The 24,338-nt window shown below is 48.9% G+C and overlaps 1 pseudogene; it reads left to right on the forward strand.

Moving 5' to 3' along the window:
- The window catches only part of LOC136587153 (mycocerosic acid synthase-like polyketide synthase), a 64,001-nt pseudogene that overhangs the window by 1,373 nt on the left and 38,290 nt on the right, over positions 1 to 24,338 (forward strand).

Here is a 24,338-nt window from a genome sequence, read left to right on the forward strand (position 1 = left end):
AGGATAATCCCTGGATCAACATTTGAAAAGTTCCTACTTGACTCCAAGTTCAGCAGTCAGAAGATCCCTGAATCAATAACCCTTCTGGTTATTTAATGTCTATGTCCTGGAATGTTGTAGTGCTCTAAAAATATGTCTTGTCCCCTCTTAAACGCCGCCATTAATTTTGCCATCACCACATGCTCAGGCAGAGAGTTCCACAGTCTCACTGCTCTTACAGTATAGAATCCCCTTCTGTGTTGGTGATGAAACCTTCTTTCCTCTAACCAGAGTGGCTGCCCTCTTGTTACCGTCACAGTCCTGGGTATAAACAGATAATGAGAAAGATTCTTGCATTGTCCCCTAATGTATGTAAAAATAGTTAAGCCGCCCCTTAAGTGTCTTTTTTTCAGAGTGAATAATCCCAATTTTGATAGCCTCTCTGGGTATTCCAGTCCTCCCATTCCATTTATTAGTTTAGTTGCCCGCCTTTGAACCCCCTCAAGTACTGCAACATCTTTCCTGAGCACCGGTGTTCAGAACTGTACATAGTATTCCATTTGGGGCCTGAAAAGTGCCTTATATAGTGGGAGAATAATGTTCTTGTCCTTCACCCCTTAACCTCTTTTAATGCACCCCAAGACTTTATTTAGCTTTACAGCAGCTGACTGGCATTGATTGCTCCAGTTAAGTCTACAGTCCACGAGTACCCCAAGGTCTTTTTCCATCTCTCTTTTTCCTAGCAGTACCCTATTTAGTGTATATTAGTGACATCCATATCTTCTTACATTTATCAATATTGAACTTAATTTGCCATTTTTCTACCCAAGCCCTCAGGTTATCTAGTTCCATTTGCAGCCATACATTGTCCTCCGTCATATGAATTTTCTTATATAATTTTGTATCGTTTGCAAATATTGATATTTTTACTTGCAGTTCTTCTATCAGGTCATTGATAAATATATTGAACAGAATGGGGTCTAAAACTGTACCCCGTGGCCCCTGCTAACACCAGTGGCCCAATCAGAGTACGAACCAATAACTACTACCCCCTGCTTTCTATCTCCGAGGCAGTTCTTTACCCAGCTACACACATTTTCACCCAGACCGAGTTCTCTCATTTTATATATTACCCTATTATGCAGCTTGGTGTCAAATGCTTTAGAGAAATCCAGATATACAAGATCAATAGACTCTCCCAGGTCCAGCTTAGAACTTACTTCATTGTAGAAGCTGATCAAGTTTGTTTGACACAATTGACCCCCTCATGAACCCATACTGATGAGAGGTTATCCTGTTGTTTTCCTTGAGGTATTCCAGAATACCATCTCTCAGAAACCTCTTGAATATTTTTCCAATTATTGAAGTGAGACTTACCAGCCTGTAGTTACCAGGCTCCCTTCTTGACCCCTTTTTGTATGCTGGAACCACACTGGCAATGCGCCAATCCAGTGGTACAACCCCATACTCAATAGAGTTCCCTAAATATAAGAAATAGTGTCTGTCTATCACGTCACTTAATTCCCTTAAAACCTGTTAGGGCTCTGGGTGTGGACCCATTGTGCTAACCAACCAAACCCGGCTTTTAGACCAGACCTGACAAGGCTAGCAGCTGATCCTAGTGGTCAGAGGTACTGAGGCAGGGAAAACTCAGATGGGTAACTGGCCTTTAGCTAAGCAGGAAGATGGGAAGACTCCTGACTATAAGCTGGGTAGATGACCTGATAAAAATGAACCCTCGCTGAAACCTTGGGGTTGAATATTCCTGACATGAAACAGGGGACAGTGTACACAAAGCACAGAACAGGACTGACTACCACAGAAATGGAAAAGATGCACAGGCTGGACAGAAATGGACAAATGCAGACAGGCTTAAGCATAAGGCAAAGAACATACAAAATAAACAGATAAAGATACCGTCTCAAAAGACAGAACAGTCTCAAGACGGGTGACCTAGATGTGCTGGGTGTCTGAATCAAACATACATCAATACTGAGGCAAAGAAGGAAGGTCCCCAGCTTACTTAAATAGAAGGCTTATTGGTATTTAGGCTGCAGCTGGCTTGTGAGCACTGAGAGGGGTTAACTCCCTTATTGCTGGTAGAAAATAGAACAAATAGTACATTCAAATAGAAGAAGCAGAGCGATGCCCAGAATAGCAAGAGGGTGGCAGACACAGGTAGCAGACCTAACAGAAACCTTGGGTGTATTCCATCTGGGCTTGGCGATTTGTTAATTTTAATCTTTTTTACCCGACTCTGCACTTCCTCCTCAGTAAAAGCCTATTTAGAGACAACGATTTTCGCTCAAAAGATGTCTTTTGAGCGAGAAATGTTGTGTCTAAAGAAGGAGGAGGGGGAAATTCTGAAAACCTATATATATGTTACAGGAGGAGAGAAGGAAGAAGAAAAACACAATGGGAATCTTTCTATTTGTTACAGTGGGGATGTGATGGAGACCATTAGATATGTTAAAGGTTTAAACAAGATTGATAAGGAAAGTGATTTCAATAAGAGACAAAGCACCCGACGGGAGGGGTATCATCTCTCCTTAAGCAGAAAACCTAGAAGCTGAAGGAGGAGACTTATAAGGCCATGCATGCGCCTCTGTGAGATATATGGAAATAAGAAAGATGGAACGATACCTGTGCAGTGCCACCTATTGGATGGCAGTATTCCTGCAAAGCAATGTCAAACCCTTTATACAGGTCTTGATAAGAATTGATTAAGAATTGAAAACCAAGCCAGAACCCATACACAGACAGCCGTTTCTGGGTGTTTGCACAGTGTGCAGTAGGATTCTGGCTTGGCTAGTGAAAGACCTGTGACATGGGTCGGGAGGGGTAATGTCACTCCTTAGGGAAACACCTGGGAGGTGCGTGCGGAGACTTATAAGGCCATTCACACTCCTCTGGGAAATATATGCTAATAAGGAAGATGGAACAATACCTCTGCAGCACCACTCAGAGGAGCATGCATGGCCTTATAAGTATTATCATAATTATCATTGAGACCGTCCACCTACCATCTGGGTGTGACGGCACCGATCATCAGGTTTATTATTTTACTCGCAAGCATCCTGTGGCTTTCTTTAGGCTCCTGAGGACAAGATACATGTCTGTTAGAAACGCATTGAGCCTGGATGTCAATTAATTTGAGCGCTGAGCCTGAGCATTGAATAGTTTGAGCGCTTATTTTCTATTTATTTGCACTACCCTAGATTTGCGATACCGTTTTTACATTTTTTGGGCTCAGGATCGCCAGGTTAATTTTTGGGTCCATCACCTCAGTGCTGCCAGCCTGGAAACCCCCTAAAAGGCCACTCAGTCACGTCATGGCATCGTGGCTGCTGCAAAGCATATGAGAAGACCGGCATTCCACTACTGCTGTGTGGCAGGGAGGAGTCACTTACCGCTTTTTTTTGTCTGCACGGTATGGGACCAAGGACCAATTGCACGGTTGCAGACATAAATGCTGGGTAGGGTGGGGGTACTACTTTGAAAAACGCATGTGTATTTAGCGAGAGGTGTGACAGCGATTCCTATTTCTTCAGACACACCCTCCTTCACTAGTGTCTGGTACCATAGGAACATAAGGCAGTCTCCAAGTTTTTAGGATCTAGGCCTTTGAGTTGCTTAAGGTGGCATACCATCACATTAGTTATTGCTATCCAGAGTTCTATGTGATTATTTATCTGCTCGTGTTTTTAATTAGGCTAGTAACTATTAGGAAATTATAGTACCATTGTTTTTGGTGGCACAATGCGCCACTAATATAATATAGTGAAAGTGATTGGAGTTGTAAGCACACAGCTGCTGTTTTAAGAACTGCTGGTTTAGTACCTATGATGACATCACCATCATTGTACCTCTAGGGTGTTTGATATATAATAGCTTTGCTACATGCATGTCAAACACACACACACAGCACTGCCACATGAACGTCGCACACAGAGCTTTGCTACATGCACATCACACAGACACACACCTCTCTGCTACATGCACATCACATATACACTACACTGCTACATGCACGTCACGCATACAGCTCTGCTAAACGCATGGCAAATACACACACAGCTCTGCTACACGCACGTCACAAACACACTGCTCTGCTACACGCATGTCACAAACACACGGCTCTGCTACATGCACATCACACACACACGACTCTGCTACAAGCATGTCACAAACACACGGCTCTGCTACATGCATGTCACACACAGACGGCTCTGCTACATGCATGTGATGCACAGACGGTTCTGCTACATATATGTCACACACACAGCTCTGATACATGCATGTCACACACAGAGCTCAGCTACATGCACATAACACACACAGCTGTGCTACATGCATGTCACACACACTGCTGTGCTACATGCACATCACAAACACTGCTGTGCTACATGCACGCCACACACACAGCTGTGCTACATGCACGTTACACACACATCTGTCCTATGTGCACGTCACACAAACAGCCATGCTAAATGCATATCACACACAAGTCTGCTACATGCACATGTCACACACACAGCTCTGCTACATGCACGTCACAGCTCTGCTACATGCGCATGTTAGACACACAAAGCTCTGGTACATGCACGTCCCACAGCTCTGTGTGAACACCATCCTGTGTTCAGGGGCTGAGGACAGGTGACTGATCACATGATAGTGATATCATCACAGGTCCTGTAGGCACATGGTTACTGTCAGGCTCTGTATGTTTAAGGACCTGTAATGACGTCACCATCATGTGTTCAGAGGGCGGTGCATGTAACTCTCTCACTCAGTCGCTCATTGGCAAAGATGCCTTCCATGAAAGTAACTTCTCTAGTAGTATGGAATTTCAAAGATTCATAATTTTTTTAAATCTATTTCTTTTTCCTTATCAAAGGACAATGAAGAGCATCTTTTCCAGTCGTTGTGAACATGTGAAGTTACGCTTTGAAATATTTTAGTCTAGAAAAACATATTTGTGGATCCAGCAGTTTTACACAATATTTCTGGGCATAATGCTGGATCGGCTGACAATCCTGTAAACATTTCTAAGGGGTCAGAGTAACACAGTCATTATGAACAGCAAAGTTGCCACAAATGCAGGCAGAATAAGCATGGGTGACATTGCCGCAGGCAACAAATTCATCTTTGGTGGTAGAATCATCATGGGCAGCAGTGTTGGCACAAGAGGAAGAATTACAAGGGGTGCTAGAAGCATCATGGCTCTCTGCTCCCGGCCATTAGTGCAGGATCCCAGCTGGCATCTGTCAGACTGGGGCCGGCTCTTCCCTGCATGGTATTCCCATGTCAGCCTTAGATTAGGCAGCTATTAAAACACAACATCTTAGCCCAAGTCCCCTTAGTGACTGCTGTAAAAACCTGTATATCTAGTCGCTAAGGGGTTAAAGGGGTTGTCCCGCGAAAGCAAGTGGGGGTATACACTTCTGTATGGCCATATTAATGCACTTTGTAATATACATCGTGCATTAATTATGAGCCATACAGAAGTTATTCACTTACCTGCTCTGTTGCTGGCGTCCCCGTCTCCATGGTGCCGTCTAATTTCAGCGTCTAATCGCCCGATTAGACGCGCTTACGCAGTCCGGTTTTTTCCCTTCTGAATGGGGCCGCTCGTGCTGGAAAGCTGCTCCTCGTAGCACCGCCCCGTCACGTGTGCCGATTCCAGTCAATCAGGAGGCTGGAATCGGCAATGGAACGCACAGAGCCCATGGTGCACCATGGGAGAAGACCTGCGGTCCACCGTGGGTGAAGATCCCGGCGGCCATCTTCGCAAGGTAAGTAAGAAGTCACCGGAGCGCGGGAATTCGGGTAAGTACTATCCGTTTTTTTTTTAAACTCCTGCATCGGGTTTGTCTCGCGCCGAACGGGGGGGCTATTGAAAAAAAAAAAACCCGTTTCGACGCGGGACAACCCCTTTAAAGAAAAAACGTCAAGTCCTATAACCACAATAACTTATAGGACGTGGCAGGTTCCCTTTAAACAGTTCTATACTAACAGTAATGCTTCTATTAAGTATGATGTCTTATTGTCTTGCAGGGCTGCAGAAATGAGCGATCTAGAAGACCAGATAGCAATTGTTGGAATAGGATGTAATTTCCCAGGAGGTAAATAAGACGTTACACAACACATTGTATAGTAGAGAGATTTCCCACCATGGGGGTCGATGAGGAGCACAACCACCAAATGTGGAGCATTATACTTGGAGCTGAGGAACACCTTCAGAAGAGGGGTAAAACCTAAGGATACGGTTGAAATCATTTAACAAGGGTCCTATGCCCTACACTGTAATTTAAATTGCTTCACAATCATTCCCGGGTTGCTGCTGACCAGAACATGTGACTGCTGTAGCCAATCACTGACTATAGAAGGTCACTGCTGTGGCCAGTGATTGGTTGCAGTAGTCACATGTCCTGGACAGCAGCAACCAGGAAGTACAGAACGCTATTAAAGCAATTTAAGGTCATGGGAAACCTCTTTAAGTTCCTATAGCCTACTGGATATTGAGAGCCCAAATATCAAAGCAAAAGATTTATTCCTTTAATTTTTCCTCCTCACTGTGCAGGTTACAGTAACTTCACGGTGAGGAGAAAAGGAGACACGGAATCCCCATTCTTAAAATCGTTGGGGGTCTGAACAGTAAGACCCCCTACTGATCAGCAAGTTATTACCTAACCTGTGGATAGGCGATAGCTTGCAATTGTGATGAACCCCAGTAATGTAGCGTCCATGCAATTTGTGTAACCTGAAACATTAATTATATGGCCCTGCAAACTATGGAATGTGTTGAATTAGTGTTTGGCTCGTTAAAGTGAGGCACACCAAACGGGGGTGCATGCTACAGCTGTATTTACAACTAGTTGTCAGAAAGGGGGACAGGTCAAGTAACTTTGTATATGAGCCCGGATATTGCCAGATGACCATTGAGCCCTGTAAGAGCTAGATCCTGCTCTCTCTACCCACGTCTTTGTAAAGCAATAATGCAACAGGTCCCGAATTCCAAATGTTGACTTTTGCCTAAGTGTACTGTACATGGGACGACTATCACTCCGATGCTTTGATACAAAGCGATAGTTGTTCAGTGAATGGAGGTGTGTGGGTCCTGTGTTTACATGCGACAATCATCACTTAAAATTACTCATTTGAGAGATTTTTCAACCAACTGTAGATTTAAGGATTTAAAGAAAGTCATTGATCCTAAACTGGGCAGTGGGATGATGGTAAAGGGCCATGATCCGTACCCTCATGTATGGGCTTAGACTGTTTTCTGAAGGGTTGCCTCCAAGAACCTCCAATGAATCCTGTCAAGTGCTTTTTCCACATCAACTGTCAAGACACAATGGGAACTTATAGAGTGGTGGGCTTTGGAGATGAGGGACATTTAATAATACTGTTTCTGGCCTCTTGATCAGCGACAAAATCAATTGTTTCCTATACATGAGAGTTGGGATAAAATGTTGTAATCTACGAGCCAGAATTTGAGAGTACAGCTTGAAGTTTACGCTGATTAATGATGTAGGGCATACTGATGTGTCCTTACCAGGTTTATGCACTAAGCTGATTTCTGCAGGAAGCAGACAGGTCCTTTCTCACTGCAGTGGCCAGGCTTGGTACTGCAGGCCCATATTGTGTTGAAGTGAATGGAAACTTGGCCTGCAATACCAAATCTGACCATTGCAGTGAGAATAGATCTGTATGCTCCCTACAGGAAAAAGTTCAGTGCACAAGCACACTGGCCCACCAAACAGCTGATGGGCGGGGTTCAAGGTGGTAGACCCCACTGCTCTATTATTAATGCCATATCCTGCTAATAGGCTATCAGTAGTTTACAAATGGAGAGCCTCTTTAAACCAAAAGACAATTTTAAACATCTATGAGGAAATAGGGGTGACACAAGAAGTAGCAGTGCTTGTTCTGTATGATGGTTGGCCATCTTTTATATAAATAGAGTAGTATATATATATATATATATATATATATATATATATATATATATAAAGCTGTATGAGCCAGCCACAAACTGCTTCTATATGTATGTACAGATATGAGATGCATTAAGGTTAGAGATGAGCGAACGCGTTCGTCCGAGCTTGATATTCGTGCGAATATTAGGGTGTTCGGGATGTTCGTTATTCGTAACGAACACCATGCGGTGTTCTGGTTACTTTCACTTCCTTCCCTGAGACGTTAGCGCGCTTTTCTGGCCAATTGAAAGACAGGGAAGGCATTACAACTTCCCCCTGCAACGTTTAAGCCCTATACCACCCCCCTGCTGTGAGTGGCTGGCGAGATCAGGTGTCCGCCTAATATAAAAGTCGGCCCCTCCCGCGGCTCGCCTCAGATGCCTGGTGAGTTAGATGAGGGACAGTGCTGTTTATACCGGAGCTGCTGTAGGGAAAGAATTGGTAGTTAGTGTAGGCTTCAAGACCCCCCAAAGGTCCTTATTAGGGCCACTGATAGCTGTGTGTTGGCTGCTGTTAGCAGTGGCATTTTTTTTTTCTCAAAATCGGCTCTGCAGAGCGTTGCACCTGGCATTAGGGACAGAAGTGCTGCATAGGCAGGGAGAGTGTTAGGAGTGAGTGTAGCCTTCAAGAACCTCAACGGTCCTTTCTAGGGCCATATTTATCCGTGTGCAGTACTGTCCAGGCTGCTGTTAGCTGTGCTGCATTTTTTTTGGGCTTCTCAAAATCGCCTCTGCAGAGCATTCCACCCTCCATTGATACTGCAGGGAAAGAATTGTATAGGCAGGGCCACAACACAGTTATTATTCATAGAATATACGCAGTGCTGCCTTTTGGTGGAAAAACAAGTGAAAACAAATCTATTTGTCCAGCCTCTGTCCGTCCTTACGGGCGGTGGACACGTGTGAGCTGCGTGAAAAACATTGCTAAATCATACGCACCCAGCTACGCTTTACTGCTGGCTTCGCCATTTGCTTTCCTTAATTGGGAAAAAAAATACCTGCTCTGCCAGAGTTATAATAACTCTGCTACCCTCACGTTCTGTGACACATTAGCAGGGACACAGCACAGTTATTAAACTTCTCATGTTCATTGAATATACGCAGTGCTGCCTTTTGGTGGAAAAACAAGTGAAAACAAATCTATTTGTCCAGCCTCTGTCCGTCCTTACGGGCGGTGGACACGTGTGAGCTGCGTGAAAAACATTGCTAAATCATACGCACCCAGCTACGCTTTACTGCTGGCTTCGCCATTTGCTTTCCTTAATTGGGAAAAAAAATACCTGCTCTGCCAGAGTTATAATAACTCTGCTACCCTCACGTTCTGTGACACATTAGCAGGGACACAGCACAGTTATTAAACTTCTCATGTTCATTGAATATACGCAGTGCTGCCTTTTGGTGGAAAAACAAGTGAAAACAAATCTATTTGTCCAGCCTCTGTCCGTCCTTACGGGCGGTGGACACGTGTGAGCTGCGTGAAAAACATTGCTAAATCATACGCACCCAGCTACGCTTTACTGCTGGCTTCGCCATTTGCTTTCCTTAATTGGGAAAAAAAATTCCTGCTCTGCCAGAGTTATAATAACTCTGCTACCCTCACGTTCTGTGACACATTAGCAGGGACACAGCACAGTTATTAAACTTCTCATGTTCATTGAATATACGCAGTGCTGCCTTTTGGTGGAAAAACAAGTGAAAACAAATCTATTTGTCCAGCCTCTGTCCGTCCTTACGGGCGGTGGACACGTGTGAGCTGCGTGAAAAACATTGCTAAATCATACGCACCCAGCTACGCTTTACTGCTGGCTTCGCCATTTGCTTTCCTTAATTGGGAAAAAAAATACCTGCTCTGCCAGAGTTATAATAACTCTGCTACCCTCACGTTCTGTGACTTATTAGCAGGGACACAGCACAGTTATTAAACTTCTCATGTTCATTGAATATACGCAGTGCTGCCTTTTGGTGGAAAAACAAGTGAAAACAAATCTATTTGTCCAGCCTCTGTCCGTCCTTACGGGCGGTGGACACGTGTGAGCTGCGTGAAAAACATTGCTAAATCATACGCACCCAGCTACGCTTTACTGCTGGCTTCGCCATTTGCTTTCCTTAATTGGGAAAAAAAAAACCTGCTCTGCCAGAGTTATAATAACTCTGCTACCCTCACGTTCTGTGACACATTAGCAGGGACACAGCACAGTTATTAAACTTAGATTATTCATTCACTAGAGGCAGTGGGGCCTTTCGTTTTCCAAAAAGGGAAAAAATTATATTTGGCCTGCAGTCTTGCGCCAATTTATTTCCTGCCTGTGAAATCAAATCACTGGTAATACAGCATGCTGAGGGGTAGGGGTAGGCCTAGAGGACGTGGACGCGGCCGAGGACGCGGAGGGCCAAGTTAGGGTGTGGGCACAGCCCGAGCTCCTGATCCCGGTGTGTCGCAGCCGACTGCTGCGCGATTAGGAGAGAGGCACGTTTCTGGCGTCCCCACATTCATCGCCCAATTAATGGGTCCACGCGGGAGACGGTTATTAGAAAATGAGCAGTGTGAGCAGGTCCTGTCCTGGATGGCAGAAAGTGCTTCGAGCAACCTATCGTCAACACGCAGTTCTGCGCCGTCCACTGCTGCAAATCCGAATCCTCTGTCTGCTGCTCCTCCTTCCTCCCAGCCTCCTCACTCCACTACAATGACACCTGCTCAGGAGCGGGAACACTCCCAGGAACTGTTCTCGGGCCCCTGCTTAGATTGGGCAGCAGCGGTTCCTCTCCCACCAGAGGAGTTTATCGTCACTGATGCCCAACCATTCGAAAGTTCCCGGGGTCCGAGGGAAGAGGCTGGGGACTTCCGCCAACTGTCTCAACAACTTTCTGTGGGTGAGGAGGACGATGACGATCAGACACAGTTGTCTTGCAGTGAGGTAGTAGTAAGGGCAGTAAGTCCAAGGGAGCAGCGCACAGAGGATTCGGAGGAAGAGCAGCAGGACGATGAGGTGACTGACCCCACCTGGTGTGCAACGCTTACTCAGGAGGACAGGTCTTCAGAGGGGGAGTCAAGGGCATCAGCAGGGCAGGTTGCAAGAGGCAGTGCGGTGGCCAGGGCCAGGGGTAGAGGCAGGGCCAGACCGAATAATCCACCAAGTGTTTCCCAAAGTGCCCCCTCGCGCCATGCCACCCTGCAGAGGCCGAGGTGCTCTAAGGTCTGGCAGTTTTTCACAGAGACGCCTGACGACCGACAAACAGTGGTGTGCAACCTTTGTTGCGCAAAGCTCAGCCGGGGAGCCAACACCAACAGCCTCACCACCACCACCATGCGCAGACATATGATGGCCAAGCACCCCACAAGGTGGGACGAAGGCCGTTCACCGCCTCCGGTTTGCACCCCTGCCTCTCCCCCTGTGCCCCAACCTGCCACTGAGATGCAACCCCCCTCTCAGGACACAGGCACTACCGCCTCATGGCCTGCACCCACACCCTCATCTCCGCTGTCCTCGGCCCCATCCAGCAGTGTAGTTCAGCGCACCGTTCAGCCGTCGCTTGCGCAAGTGTTCGAGCGCAAGCGCAAGTACGCCGCCACGCACCCGCACGCTCAAACGTTAACCGTCCGCATAGCAAAATTCATCAGCCTTAAGATGCTGCCGTATAGGGTTGTGGAAACTGAGTCCTTCAAAAGTATCATGGAGGCGGCGGCCCCGCGCTACTCAGTTCCCAGTCGCCACTACTTTTCCCGATGTGCCGTCCCAGCCCTGCACGACCACGTCTCCCGCAACATTGTGCGCGCCCTCACCAACGCGGTTACTGCCACGGTCCACTTAACTACGGACACGTGGACAAGCACAGGCGGGCAGGGCCACTACATCTCCCTGACGGCACATTGGGTGAATTTAGTGGAGGCTGGGACAGAGTCAGAGCCTGGGACCGCTCACGTCCTACCCACCCCCAGAATTGCGGGCCCCAGCTCGGTGCTGGTATCTGCGGAGGTGTATGCTTCCTCCACTAAAGCACCCTCCTCCTCCTCCTCCTCCTCTGTCTCGCAATCAAGATGTGTTAGCAGCAGCATGTCGCCAGCAGTCGGTGTCGCGCGGTGTGGCAGCACAGCGGTGGGAAAGCGTCAGCAGGCCGTGCTGAAACTACTCAGCTTAGGCGATAAGAGGCACACGGCCCACGAACTGCTGCAGGGTCTGACAGAGCAGACCGACCGCTGGCTTGCGCCGCTGAGCCTCCAACCGGGCATGGTCGTGTGTGACAACGGGCGTAACCTGGTGGCGGCTCTGCAGCTTGGCAGCCTCACGCACGTGCCATGCCTGGCCCACGTCTTTAATTTGGTGGTTCAGCGGTTTCTGAAAAGCTACCCACGCTTGTCAGACCTGCTCGTAAAGGCGCGCCGGCTCTGCGCACATTTCCGCAAGTCCCACACGGACGCTGCCACCCTGCGCACCCTGCAACATCACTTTAAGCTGCCAGTGCACCGACTGCTGTGCGACGTGCCCACACGGTGGAACTCTACGCTCCACATGTTGGCCAGGCTCTATGAACAACGTAGAGCTATAGTCGAATACCAACTCCAACATGGGCGGCGCAGTGGGAGTCAGCCTCCTCAATTCCTTTCAGAAGAGTGGGCCTGGTTGGCAGACATCTGCCATGTCCTTGGTAATTTTGAGAGTCTACCCAGGTGGTGAGCGGCGATGCTACAATCATTAGCGTCACCATTCCTCTGCTATGCATCTTGAGAAATTCCCTGCAAACCATAAAGGCAGCTGCTTTGCGCTCGGAAACGGGGGCGGGGGAAGACAGTATGCCGCTGGATAGTCAGGGCACCCTCCTGTCTATTTCTCAGCGCGTACAGGAGGAGGAGGAGGAGCATGAGGAGGATGAGGAGGAGGGGGAAGAGACAGCTTGGGCCGCTGCTGACGGTACATCGGCTGATTGCCTGTCATCCTTTCAGCGTGTATGGCCTGAGGAGGAGGAGGAGGAGGAGGAGGATCCTGAAAGTGATCTTCCTAGTGAAGACAGCCATGTGTTGCGTACAGGTACCCTGGCACACATGGCTGACTTCATGTTAGGATGCCTTTCTCGTGACCCTCGCGTTGCACGCATTCTGGCCACTACGGATTACTGGGTGTACACACTGCTCGATCCACGGTATAAGGAGAACCTGCCCACTCTGATTCCCGAAGAGGAAAGGGGTTCGAGAGTGTTGCTATACCACAGGACCCTTGCGGACAAGCTGATGGTAAAATTCCCAGCCGACAGCGCTAGTGGCAGAAGGCGCAGTACCGAGGGCAAGGTAGCAGGGGATGTGCGTAGATCGAGCAGCATGTACATCCCAGGCAGTGCAACAGTCTTTAAGGGCCTGGCCAGCTTTATGGCTCCCCACCAAGACTGTGTCACCGCTCCCCAGTCACGGCTGAGTCGGCGGGAGCACTGTAAAAGGATGGTGAGGGAGTACGTAGCGGATCGCACGACCATCCTTGGTGACGCCTCTGCCCCCTACAACTACTGGGTGTCGAAGCTGGACATGTGGCCTGAACTAGCGCTGTATGCCCTGGAGGTGCTTGCTTGTCCTGCGGCTAGCGTGTTGTCGGAGAGGGTGTTTAGTGCGGCTGGGGGAATCATCACAGATAAGCGTAGCCGCTTGTCAACCGACAGTGCCGACAGGCTAACACTCATCAAGATGAACAAAGGCTGGATTTCCCCAGACTTCTGTTCTCCACCAGCGGACAGCAGCGATACGTAAGCATAGGTAGGCTGCACCCGCGGATGGAAGCTACGTTCTCTCTCACCATCCAAAACGGGGACATTTCTGCTTCATCAATCTGTGTCTAATATTCCTCCTCCTCCTTCTCCTGCTCCTCCTCCTGAAACCTCACGTAATCACGCTGAACGGGCAATTTTTCTTAGGGCCACAAGGCTCACTCAAATAATTTTTCAGAACAATTTTTATAAGTTTCAATGCGCTTAAAAGCATTGGAACTTTAACTTGAACCAATTTTTCGTTACACTGGGCTGCCTCCAGGCCTAGTTACCACTTAAGCCACATTAACCAAAGCGATTAATGGGTTTCACCTGCCCTCTTGGCTGGCCATGGCCAATTTTTGGGATGTACATTAGTACTGTTGATACAGCAATTTTTGTGGGCCCTCGCCTACAGTGTAATCAAATTAATTTTTAGGCCACCTGCATTACAGCTGACGTTACCTCAGCTGTGTTGGGCAATGCAATGGGAGATTTTTGTGTACCGCCGGTGGGTTCCAGGGAGCCACCCATGCTGTAGGTGCACACTGAGTTTTTAATACATCTGTACACTTCTAAAGAACCCGTCTGACTGGGGCATGCAGTGTGGGCCGAAGCCCACCTGTATTACGCACGACATTACTACCTCAGCTGTGTTGGGCAATGCAATGGGATATTTCTATGTACAGCCGGTGGCTTCCTGGCACCCACCCAGGCAGTGGGTCCACAGGGAGTTTAACCTACATGTGTCCACTTGTAAAGAACCCCAGTCTGACTGGGGCATGCAGTGTGGGCCGAAACCCACCTGCATTAACCCTTTCCAGTCCACTGTGTGACCTGTGAAGACATTAGGGTTTAAGGCTGTACAGCTCCGTTGTTGGTAGACGTCCGTCGGGGTTCTCTTACTGTATATTGCCAGCCTCTCTGCTGTCGGAGCCTATCCTACGTGTCAGCTCATGCAGTACTGGCTTTAGCCAGCATATAGCGCCGTTGTATAACAGCAGAAAAAGAGTAAGCCCCCTAGGAAAACCATATACAAATTGGATTGGAAAGGGTTAAGCACAACATTACTACCTCAGCTGTGTTGGGCAATGCAATGGGATATTTCTATGTACCGCCGGTGGCTTCCTGGCACCCACCCATGCTGTAGGTGCACACGGAGTTTTTACTACATCTGTACACTTATAAAGAACCCCAGTCAGACTGGGGCATGCAGTGTGGGCCGAAGCCCACCTGCATTAAGCACGACATTACTACCTCAGCTGTGTTGGGCAATGCAATGGGATATTTCTGTGTACCGCCGGTGGGTTCCAGGGAGCCACCCATGCTGTGGGTCGACAGGGACTTCACAATAGGGAGTTGTACCTGCCTGTGTCTATGAATTAAAAAGCCCGGTCTGACTGGGGCATGCAGACACCTTGACAGAATGAATAGTGTGTGGCACATAGGTTCCCCATTGCTATGCCCACGTGTGCAGCTCCTGATGGCGGTGGCACAGGATTCTATTTCTCATTGCTTCTGTACAGCATTGTGGGCTATCGCTCCGCCACTTTTAAAGAGGGTCGCTGCCTAGCCGTGCCAACCTCTGCAGTGTGTGCCTGTGGTCCCTCGTCATGGCAGACGCAATTCTAAATAGACATGAGCGTGGTGTGGCATGAGGGCAGCTGAAGGCTGCCCAGGGACACTTTGGTGTGCGCTGTGGGGGGGAGGGGGGGCGGTTGGGCAGCATGTAACCCAGGAGAAGTGTCAGTGGAGTGTCATGCAGGCAGTGATTGTGCTTTGTTGGAGGTAGTGTGGTGCTTAGCAAAGGTATGCCATGCTAATGAGGGCTTTTCAGAAGTAAAAGTTGTTGGGAGGGGGGGGGGGCCACTCTTGCCGGTATTGTGGCTTAATAGTGGGACCTGTGAACTTGAGATGCAGCCCAACACGTAGCCCCTCGCCTGCCCTATCCGTCACTGTGTCATTCCCATCACTTTCCTGAATTGCCCAGATTTTCACACATGAAAACCTTAGCGAGCATCGGCGAAATACAAAAATGTTCTGGTCGCCCATTGACTTCAATGGGGTTCGTTGTTCGAAACGAACCCTCGAGCATCACGGGTAGTTCGTTCCGAATAACGAACACCCGAACATTTTGGTGTTCGCTCATCTCTAATTAAGGTGTACGTGATATAGTGGGACGAAGGAGGTCCGGTTCTGAGGGGGATTGTAGAAGTGGGGAAAAAACAGAAGCGTTAGATAAGGGAATTTGGTAGCCCTCCCTAAAAAGATGCATTTAGGGCACTCTTAATACTGTGAACATTGGGAACTAATCTAATTGGGGTAGCGCATTCCGGAGGATTTGTGCAGTTTGGGAGTGGGAGATTCAGATTAAAGAGGAACTAAGTATAAGGTCACACTGGTCAACATTGAAATTGTTACTGACTTAGAAAAGGTCTTAATCTGTAGTATCTTGGTGTGCTGAACACAAATATGACCATGAAAATTTTTTATTGGCTCTCGTTTTGAAGATATCTCAGATAGTTCATTTTCTGTGTTTTTCTGTGTAAATGTACTTAAAAGCAGCTACTGAAATCCATTGAGTATAACAAGTACAGCTGGCACCTCTGTGGTGATTTGAAGGATGCCCTTTTAATTGGACTGCAGCAGGGATATACACAATACACATGTTTATTATGTGAGTGGGATAGCCGAGCAAGGGAATTGCACTACTAGCATAAGGAATCGACTCACAGACAAAATGTAGCAGTTGGAGAGAAGAATATCCAGCACCCAGCTCTGCTCAAGGCCCATAAAATCCTGCTACCACCCCATCACATCAAACTAGGTTTGATGAAGAACCTCGTGAAAGCCATGGATCAGACTTCACCAGCTTCCCGATACCTTCTTGAAAAATTCCCTCAAATCAGCGATGCAAAGATCAAAGAGAGAGTTTTTGTGGGTCCTCAGATTTGAGAGCTCTTCAAAGATGACCGGTTGAACAACTTGCTGCAGGGTGATGCGAAACAAGCATGGAATGCTTTTAACCAATGTCTACAAACTTTCTCAGGAACGCTAGGGCAGAAAACTACAAGGAACTAGTACAGTATCAGAAACTTGGCTGCAACATACATTCACTTCCTTCATTCTCATCTGGATTTCTTTCCAGACAACTGTGGTATGGTTAGTGATGAACATGGCGAACGTTTTCTTCAAGATATCAAAACAATGGAACAAAGATACCAGGGAACATGGTCCACTACCATGCTGGCTGACTACTGCTGGACCCTCCGCTGAGACACTCCCGAACTGCTGGACAAGAGACCGGCAAAGAAATCTAAGACGTAGTCTATGACTTGTTTTTTTACAGGTACTACCCAGAGGCCTATTACTATTGGCAGGCATTTTGTGATGTTAACAATTATTGCAGATTACAAAAAATAGAGCCAATTTGGCATTTTGACTGTCCTATTCGTGTTGAGAATAAAAAAATTGAAAAGAAATGACTAATTATATTTCAGTAATATGACTTTTGTAAAAATTTGTTGACCAGTGCCATTAGCAGTGTATGATGGGGTTTTGAGAGTGCCACTTTTCACTTGGGTAAAATCACAACTATCATGTGCCGATGCTTACACAGTGCCCAGATACACAGCCCAGAGAAATAGTAATACAGTGCCCAGATACAATTCCAACCAAATCATGTCATTAACTGCAGATCTGATAGATTTATCTCCTTTTATTACTCTATCTACCATCGTTCAAGGATATCTAATGTCATGTTTCTACTGTACAGGTGAGGGAATTGACAACTTTTGGAAAGTTCTTGTTGAGGGAAAAAACTGCACCACTGAGATACCAGAAGAAAGATTTAACATCAAACACTGGTATGATTCTGATTCTAATGAGCCAGGAAAAATATGTACCAAGCGAGCTGCATTTGTGGAGGGGTAAGTACTTTACCGATGTTAAATTTTTCAATATACACTCTTTGTAAAAACATCCAGCCCTAGATGAAATTGTCCTTTTGCTACAAAATTCGGCATGCAGTTCCTTCTCAGGCAGATCTGTAAATGATGAGAGATGTGTGGAGTGATTAGATGAATGGTCTTGTCACCAGGGACCCTAAACATGGTTACTAAAGATGAGCGAGCACCAAAATGCTCGGGTGCTCGTTACTCGGGACAAAATTATCGCAATGCTTGAGGGTTCGTTTCGAGTAACGAACCCCATTGAAGTCAATGGGCGACTCGAGCATTTTTGTATATCGCCGATGCTCGCTAAGGTTTCCATTTGTGAAAATCTGGGCAATTCAAGAAAGTGATGAAAACGACACAGCAATGGATAGGGCAGGCAAGGGGCTACATGTTGGGCTGCATCTCAAGTTCCCAGGTCCCACTATTAAGCCACAATAGTGGCAAGAGTGCCCCACCCCCAACAACTTTTACTTCTGAAAAGCCCTCATTAGCAATGCATACCTTAGCTAAGCACCACACTACCTCCAACAAAGCACAATCACTGCCTGCATGACACTCTGCTGCCACTTCTCCTGGGTTACATGCTGCCAACCCCCCCCCCCCCCCCCCCCCGCGCGCGCACGACCCAGTGTCCACAGCGCACACCAAAATGTCCCTGCGCAGCCTTCAGCTGCACTAATGCCACGCCACCCTCATGTCTATTTATAAGTGCGTCTGCCATGAGGAGGAACCGCAGGCACACACTGCAGAGGGTTGGCACGGCTAGGCAGCGACCCTCTTTAAAAGGGGTGGGGCGATAGCCCACAATGCTGTACAGAAGCAATGAGGAATATAATCCTGTGCCACCGCCATCAGGAGCTGCACACGTGGGCATAGCAATGGGGAACCTATGTGCCACACACTATTCATTCTGTCAAGGTGTCTGCATGCCCCAGTCAGACTGCATTTTTTTATAAATAGTCACAGGCAGGTACAACTCCGCAATGGGAATTCCGTGTGCACCTACAGCATGGGTGGCTCCCTGGAACCCACCGGCTGTACATCCCATTGCAGTGCCCATGACAGCTGAGGTAACGTCCGATTAAATGCAGGTGGGCTTCGTCCCACACTGCATGCCCCAACCTGACCGGGGTTTTTAATTCATAGACACAGGCAGGTACAACTCCCTATTGTGAAGTCCATGTGGACCCACAGCATGGGTGGGTGCCAGGAAGCCACCGGCGGTACATAAATATATCCCATTGCATTGCCCATCACAGCTGAGGTAATGTCATGTTTAATGCAGGTGGGCTTCGGCCCACACTGCATGCCCCAGTCAGACTGGGGTTCTTTAGAAGTGGACACATGCAGTTACAACTCCGTGTGATCCGACAGCATGGGTGGGTGCCAGGAAGCCACCGGCGGTACATAAATATATCCCATTGCATTGCCCATCACAGCTGAGGTAATGTCATGTTTAATGCAGGTGGGCTTCGGCCCACACTGCATGCCCCAGTCAGACTGGGGTTCTTTAGAAGTGGACACATGCAGTTACAACTCCCAGTGAACCCACAGCATGGGTGGTTTCCTGGAACCCACTGGCGGTACATAAATATATCCCATTGCAGTGCCCAGCACAGCTGATCTAACGTCAGCTTTAATGCAGGTGGGCAAAAAATTAATTGGATTACACTGTAGGCGAGGGCCCCAAAAAATTGGTGTACCAACAGTACTAATGTACGTCAGAAAAATTGCCGATGCCCAACCAAGAGGGCAGGTGAAACCCATTAATCGCTTTGGTTAATGTGGCATAATTTGTAACTAGGCCTGGAGGCAGCCCAGTTAAAATAAAAATTGGTTCAGGTGAAAGTTTCAACGCCTTAATGAGCATTGAAACGTATAAAAATTGTTTACAAAAATTATATGACTGAGCCTTGTGGGCCTAAGAAAAATTGCCCGTTCGGCGTGATTACGTCAGGTTTCAGGAGGAGGAGCAGTAGGAGGAGGATGAATATTATACACAGATTGATGAAGCTAAAAGGTCCACGTTTTTGATGGTGATAGAGAACAATGCTTCCATCCGTGGGTGCAGCCTACGTATTGTTTAGGTATCGCTGCTGTCCGCTGGTGGAGAAGAGAAGTCTGGGGAAATCCAGGCTTTGTTCATCTTGATGAGTGTAAGCCTGTCGGCACTGTCGGTTGACAGGCGGGTACGGTTATCTGTGATGATTCCCCCAGCCGCACTAAACACCCTCTCTGACAAGACGCTAGCCGCAGGACAAGCAAGCACCTCCAGGGCATACAGCACGAGTTCAGGCCACGTGTCCAGCTTCGACACCCAGTAGTTGTAGGGGGCAGAGGCGTCACGGAGGACGGTCGTGCGATCGGCTATGTACTCCCTCACCATCCTTTTACAGTGCTCCCGACGATTCAGCCTTGACTGGGGAGCGGTGACACAGTCTTGCTGGGGAGCCAGAAAGCTGTCAAAGGCCTTAGAGAGTGTTCCCCTGCCTGTGCTGTACATGCTGCCTGATCTTTGCGCCTCCCCTGCTACCTGGCCCTCGGAACTGCGCCTTCTGCCACTAGCGCTGTCGGATGGGAATTTTACCATCAGTTTGTCCGCCAGGGTCCTGTGGTATAGCATTACTCTCGAACCCCTTTCCTCTTCGGCTATGAGAGTGGAAAGGTTCTCCTTATACCGTGGGTCGAGCAGTGTGTACACCCAGTAATTGGTAGTGGCCAGAATGCGTGTAACGCGAGGGTCACGAGAAAGGCATCCTAACATGTCAGCCATGTGTGCCAGGGTACCTGTACGCAACACATGGCTGTCCGCACTAGAAAGATCACTTTCGGGATCCTCCTCCTCCTCCTCAGGCCATACACGCTGAAAGGATGACAGGCAAGCAGCATGGGTACCCTCAGCATTGGGCCAAGCTGTCTCTTCTCCCTCCTCCTCATCCTCCTCATGCTCCTCCTCCTCAACATGCTGAGATATAGACAGGAGGGTGCTCTGACTATCCAGCGACATACTGTCTTCCCCCGGCTCTGTTTCCGAGCGCAAAGCGTCTGCCTTTATGCTTTGCAGGGAACTTCTCAAGAGGCATAGCAGAGGAATGGTGACGCTAATGATTGCAGCATCGCCGCTCACCATCTGGGTAGACTCCTCAAAGTTTCCAAGGACCTGGCAGATGTCTGCCAACCAGGCCCACTCTTCTGTAAAGAATTGAGGAGGCTGACTCCCACTGCGCCGGCATGTTGGAGTTGGTATTCCACTATAGCTCTACGCTGCTCATAGAGCCCGGCCAACATGTGGAGCGTAGAGTTCCACCGTGTGGGCACGTCGCACAGCAGTCGGTGCACTGGCAGATTAAACCGATGTTGCAGGGTGCGCAGGGTGGCAGCGTCCGTGTGGGACTTGCGGAAATGTGCGCAGAGACGGCGCACCTTTCCGAGCAGGTCTGACAAGCGTGGGTAGCTTTTCAGAAAGCGCTGAACCACCAAATTAAAGACGTGGGCCAGGCATGGCACGTGCGTGAGGCTGCCGAGCTGCAGAGCTGCCACCAGGTTACGGCCGTTGTCACACACGACCATGCCCGGTTGGAGGCTCAGCGGCGCAAGCCAGCGGTCGGTCTGCTCTGTCAGACCCTGCAGCAGTTCGTGGGCCGTGTGCCTCTTCTCTGCTAAGCTGAGTAGTTTCAGCACGGCCTGCTGACGCTTGCCCACCGCTGTGCTGCCACGCCGCGCAACACCGACTGCTGGCGACGTGCTGCTGCTGACACATCTTGATTGCGAGACAGAGGTTGCGTTGGAGGAGGAGGAGGAGGGTGGTTTAGTGGAGGAAGCATACACCACCGCAGATACCACCACCGAGCTGGGGCCCGCAATTCTGGGGGTGGGTAGGTCCTGAGCGGTCCCAGGCTCTGACTCTGTCCCAGCCTCCACTAAATTCACCCAATGTGCCGTCAGGGAGATATATTGGCCCTGCCCGCCTGCGCTTGTCCACGTGTCCGTTGTTAGGTTGACCTTGGCAGTAACCGCATTGGTAAGGGCGCGTACATTGTTGCGGGAGACGTGGTCGTGCAGGGCTGGAATGGCACATCGGGAAAAATAGTGGTGACTGGGAACTGAGTAGCGCGGGGCCGCCGCCATCATACCTTTGAAAGCCTCCGTTTCCACAACCCTATACGGCAGCATCTCCAGGCTGATAAATTTGGCTATGTGCATGTTTAACGCTTGAGCGTGCGGGTGCGTGGCGGCGTACTTGCGCTTGCGCTCCAACACTTGCGCTAGCGACGGCTGGACGGTGCGCTGAGAGACATTGGTGGATGGGGACGAGCACAGCGGAGGTGAGGGTGTGGGTGCAGGCCAGGAGACGGTAGTGCCTGTGTCCTGAGAGGGGGGTTGGATCTCAGTGGCAGGTTGGGGCACAGGGGGAGAGGCAGTGGTGCAAACCGGAGGCGGTGAATGGCCTTCGTCCCACCTTGTGGGGTGCTTGGCCATCATATGTCTGCGCATGCTGGTGGTGGTGAGGCTGGTGGTGGTGGCTCCCCGGCTGATCTTGGCGCGACAAAGGTTGCACACCACTGTTAGTCGGTCATCTGTACTCTCAGTGAAAAACTGCCAGACCTTTGAGCACCTTGGCCTCTGCAGGGTGGCATGGCGCGAGGGGGCGCTTTGGGAAACAGTTGGTGGATTATTTGGTCTGGCCCTGCATCTACCCCTGGCCACCGCACTGCCTCTTCCAACCTGCCCTGCTGCTGCACTTGCCTCCCCCTCTGAAGACCTGTCCTGTGTAGGCATAGCAAACCAGGTGGGGTCAGTCACTTCATGGTCCTGCTGCTCTTCCTCCGAATCCTCTGTGCGCTCCTCCCTCGGACTTACTCCAATTACTACTACCTGAGTGATAGACAACTGTGTCTCATCGTCATCGTCCTCCTCACCCACTGAAAGCTCTTGAGACAGTTGCCGGAAGTCCCCAGCCTCATCCCCCGGACACCGGGAACTTTCCAAAGGTTGGGCATCGGTCACGACAAACTCCTCCGGTGGGAGAGGAACCATTGCTGGCTATTCTGGGCAGGGGCCCGGGAACAGTTCCTGGGAGTCTGCCTGCTCCTCAGAATGTTTCATTGTAATAGAGTGAGGAGGCTGGGAGGAAAGAGGAGCAGCAGCCAGAGGATTCAGAGTTGCAGCAGTGGACGGCGCAGAACTCTGGGTGGTCGATAGATTTCTCGATGCACTTTCTGCCATCCACGACAGGACCTGCTCACACTGCTCATTTTCTAATAAAGGTCTACCGCGTGGACCCATTAATTGTGCGATGAATGTGAGGACGCCAGAAACGTGCCTCTCTCCTAATCCCGCAGCAGTCGGCTGCGATACACCTGGATCAGGAGCTCGGCCTGTCCCCACACCCTGACTTGGGCCTCCGCGTCCTCGCCCACGTCCACGTCCTCTAGGCCTACCCCTACCCCTCAGCATGCTGTATTACCAGTAGTGCAGAAACAGAACGCTGTAATTAAATGTACCGCTTATTGGCCTGTGGTTGGAGGCTGACTTCCCTTACGGAACACACAGCAGAGCCAGGAAACAATTTTGCTCACGCCTGTAGTGAGACGTAGGTGCGTATGACTGAGCTAGTGGAATTCACAGCGCAGAAGCAGTCAAGTGGCCAAAGGCCAGTAGTAGGCCTTAAGTATTTTGCTTCTATTTTTTTAAAATGCTGAGCTGATACAGCGGACAGATACTGTAGGCAGCGTATAATATTATGTATACTGTTTCCCTCTGGCGGGATGACGGTGATCATGTAACAGAGATAGCAGATCCAGGAAACAATTTTGCGCAAGCCTGCTGTAACGCTTAGCTGCGTATTAATTACGACTACTACCCCCAGCAGATAGATACTGTAGGCAGCGTATAATATTATGTATACTGTTTCCCTCTGGCTGGATGACAGCGATCAATTTTTTGGAAAAAGCCCACTGCCTATATAGCCTGAATATCTCTTTCCCTGCCTCACCAGTACTGGCCCTATACTCTGTACAATGACTGCAGACTGCGGACGCAATGCTCTGCACGGCCGATATACAAAAAAAAAAATTGTGCAACACTGGAAAAAGCAGCCTCAACAGTACTGCACATGGTCAGATGTGGCCCTAAGAAGGACCGTTGGGGTTCTTGAAGCCTAAAATAACTACTAACACTCTCCCTATAGCAACTCCAGCAAGACAGCACTTTCCCTGAACTATACTGGCTATCTTCCCAGAGGCGCCGTATCAAGATAACGACTGTTTAACTACGTATATGACTATCAGTGCCTCAGCCGGAAATCCGGACTTTACATATATGGTTATGCAGTGAATTTGAGCCAATGAGACCATCACCCATTCCTAGTGATGAGACCAAAGGGTATAAGATCCCATGTAATCTGTAATAAAGGGCGCAGTCATGTCCCCGTGTGAGGAACTATACCAGACCTCCGTGTGTGGTGTCTCTTCTTTACCGCCGGCAGCGGGGTATCGGGGTGGACCTGATTGGTGCTGTACTTGGAATTTCCCTAACAAATGGTGCCCAAAGGTGGGGCGGTAAAACCGGAGCCGTGCAGCGCAGTCCACCCGGATCCACGCCACGGGGAAGCCGTCCTGCTGCAAACCGAGCCTGATCAACTCACAGAACTCCAGGTAAGACCAGCATATATTTATGTTGTGTTTTACACTGAG

The sequence above is a fragment of the Eleutherodactylus coqui genome, chromosome 12 (assembly GCF_035609145.1).
Source record: "Eleutherodactylus coqui strain aEleCoq1 chromosome 12, aEleCoq1.hap1, whole genome shotgun sequence".
NCBI lineage: Eukaryota > Metazoa > Chordata > Amphibia > Anura > Eleutherodactylidae > Eleutherodactylus > Eleutherodactylus coqui.